Below are 3,196 nucleotides of genomic sequence, written 5' to 3'. Positions count from 1 at the left end.
GGAGGTTTTTAAGGGTTTTCTTTTCCATGGCCATTTATACACACTATAAACAGAAATGCAAAGGGGTAAAAATAATTCTTTCTTTCTGAAAACATTGAGTTTTGATTTCTAAGTGATCAATTTATATATAAGAGTTTTCACATGTGATGGTTGTGTGTAGGTAATTGTGAAATGATTGTGGCATTTAAATGGCATTTTCCCAAATGAAACACAAGAGCTGATAGTTTTGAAGTGTGTAATGTAAAGAACTGTGCATTTGGCAAAATGTTTGTTTTACAATAGCAAACTGAGTTTAAAGCACATAATGTGCTTGTAGTTTTGCAGACTTGGTCTGAAGATTAGATGTATGAGTGAATGGTTTCACTTTTTGTGTCTATGCAATTTAAAAAAAAAAAAACTGTAAGCAACTCAAAGCAACATAAACAATCAAAAACATTACAAAGTTGATATATTCTCAAATCCAAAGTTATATTATAAAACTTGATTGACATTTAATGTTCAAGCAGCACACAGTTCTGATCATTAGAATCAAACAACAATCAATCTGTCAGTATGTTATTTCGAGTATGGCAGTACTTCTAGATATTCATGATCGGTCAGTGGATTCTGAGGAGGAACAACAGTGCCGCTGGTCGGAATGGAAGTTATTCTTCTTTCCGAAATCTAAATCAATTATAAAAAAAACAACAACAACAACATACATCAGCTGCTAATTTCCATTTATAAAGACGCTTCACATTTGCACATTGATTTTTTTTAAAATATTAATATAAATTGAATTATTAATATAAACAGCAATAAGACGTTTCTTACCTGATGACCATTTACATATTTGGGAATCTTCTGAGACAGTTTACGGTTCATCATTAATAAACCTAAAATAGCAAAATAATCTCTGATTAAATGCTGTTAAATTTATTGATAAATCTAATACAACCAAAATTATGTAAAATTATGTATTTTTATAATTAATTTTCAATATAATATAAATATATTTTAAGTATTTAATAAAATTTATATAATAAATATGTCAAATATGTTAAAAAGTTTAATTTTCCTGATTTAAATAAATTGAATATGACTTTTAATTCACTCACCTATTACTGCAGCAGACAGCATAACGATCAACAGAGTGAATATGACAATCGGGATCTGATATGATCTCTGATCTTGTGGTGGATTTCGTGTCACGACCGTCAGTGAGAGTGCCCGAATTAGCCACTTGAGGGCACTCCATCCTGGACTGTTTTCACCCCATTGACTACACTACCCATAACGCACTGCCGGACTCATTATCCATTTATCACTTCATTACACCCAGCTGTCATGTATTTTGTAATCAGTGTCTGTCCATTTAATCTCAGTTGTTTCTGTCCTCAGTTGTGGTTTGTTGTATTTGTTACGTGCACCGTTTGTTTCTCTGGCCTTTTGTTTTGTGGACTGTTTCTGTGATTTTGACCCTTGCCTGTTCCTTGGATTACGTGTTTGGAGTTCCCTTTAATAAACATCACTGCACTTGGATCTTACCATCTTGTTCTTGTGTGCACCGTGACAGAACAAACCACCAGACAACAGATCCAGCAGCATGAGCTTCCGGATTCCTCCGCCAGCCACCACGAGGGAGCGGATGGCTCAAGTTCGGGCTTTGACGGCCCAACGTCAGGACGGCTGGGAGGTAGGATGCTTCGCCAAGGTCTTTTGGACGATGGCGGTGGGGCTGGGGTACAATGATGCTGCTTTAAAGGATTTCTTTAATTGCTGCCTTGACGATCCTCTGCCTCAATGTGAGATGGAAGGGCTACGGATTTTAGACTTCTGGAGATTTGCCGCATATCTCCGCCATCGGAGAGAATGGACCTCACCGAGTCAACCAGGCAGTCTGCATGCTCCAGCCCAGGAATCCGTTTCAGAAGGCACAGGGGAGGTGGGCGCTGAGCCTCAGCTTCACTCCGGTAAAGGGAGGAGGAGGAGGAGGAGGAGAAGGAAGGCTTCTTCCATCCTTCAAGGCCCGGAGGCAGCTCCAGCCAGTGAGTCAGCTCCAGCCAGTGAGTCAGCTCCAGCCAGTGAGTCAGCTCCAGCCAGTGAGTCAGCTCCAGCCAGTGAGTCAGCTCCAGCCAGTGAGTCAGCTCCAGCCAGTGAGTCAGCTCCAGCCAGTGAGTCAGCTCCAGCCAGTGAGTCAGCTCCAGCCAGTGAGTCAGCTCCAGCCAGTGAGTCAGCTCCAGCCAGTGAGTCAGCTCCAGCCAGTGAGTCAGCTCCAGCCAGTGAGTCCGCTCCAGCCAGTGAGCCCGCTCCAGCCAGTGAGTCCTCTCCAGAGCCCGCTCCAGCCAGTGAGTCCGCTCCAGAGCCCGCTCCAGCCAGTGAGTCCGCTCCAGCCAGTGAGTCCACTCCAGAGCCCGCTCCAGCCAGTGAGTCCGCTCCAGCCAGTGAGTCCACTCCAGAGCCCGCTCCAGCCAGTGAGTCCGCTCCAGCCAGTGAGTCCACTCCAGAGCCCGCTTCAGTCAGTGAGTCCATTCCAGAGTCCGCTCCAGCCAGTGAGTCCATTCCAGAGTCCGCTCCAGCCAGTGAGTCCACTCCAGAGCCCGCTCCAGTCAGTGAGTCCACTACAGAGCCCGCTCCAGCCAGTGAGTCCACTCCAGAGCCCGCTCCAGCCAGTGAGTCCACTCCAGAGCCCGCTCCAGCCAGTGAGTCCACTCCAGAGCCCGCTCCAGCCAGTGAGTCCACTCCAGAGCCCGCTCCAGCCAGTGAGTCCACTCCAGAGCCCGCTCCAGCCAGTGAGTCCACTCCAGAGCCCGCTCCAGCCAGTGAGTCCACTCCAGAGCCCGCTCCAGCCAGTGAGTCCACTCCAGAGCCCGCTCCAGCCAGTGAGTCCACTCCAGAGCCCGCTCCAGCCAGTGAGTCCACTCCAGAGCCCGCTCCAGCCAGTGAGTCCACTCCAGAGCCCGCTCCAGCCAGTGAGTCCACTCCAGAGCCCGCTCCAGCCAGTGAGTCCACTCCAGAGCCCGCTCCAGCCAGTGAGTCCACTCCAGAGCCCGCTCCAGCCAGTGAGTCCACTCCAGAGCCCGCTCCAGCCAGTGAGTCCACTCCAGAGCCCGCTCCAGCCAGTGAGTCCACTCCAGAGCCCGCTCCAGCCAGTGAGTCCACTCCAGAGCCCGCTCCAGCCAGTGAGTCTACTACAGAGCCCGCTCCAGCCAGTGAG

General features: G+C 47.8%; 1 long non-coding RNA gene across 1 annotated transcript; it reads right to left on the bottom strand.

Annotated features, from left to right (window-relative positions):
• Positions 1-392: 392 nt before the first annotated feature.
• LOC125263657 lies at positions 393-2,045 on the bottom strand. Its single transcript, XR_007183864.1, has 3 exons — positions 1,098-2,045; positions 814-875; positions 393-663 (listed from the first exon to the last, which is right to left on the bottom strand). It is a non-coding gene; the product is annotated as an uncharacterized LOC125263657 (long non-coding RNA).
• Between the last annotated feature and the right edge of the window lie 1,151 nt (positions 2,046-3,196).

This window comes from Megalobrama amblycephala, linkage group LG2, assembly GCF_018812025.1.
Source record: "Megalobrama amblycephala isolate DHTTF-2021 linkage group LG2, ASM1881202v1, whole genome shotgun sequence".
In the NCBI taxonomy this organism is placed as follows: Eukaryota; Metazoa; Chordata; class Actinopteri; order Cypriniformes; family Xenocyprididae; genus Megalobrama; species Megalobrama amblycephala.
This window is presented reverse-complemented; position numbering and strand designations above follow the sequence as displayed.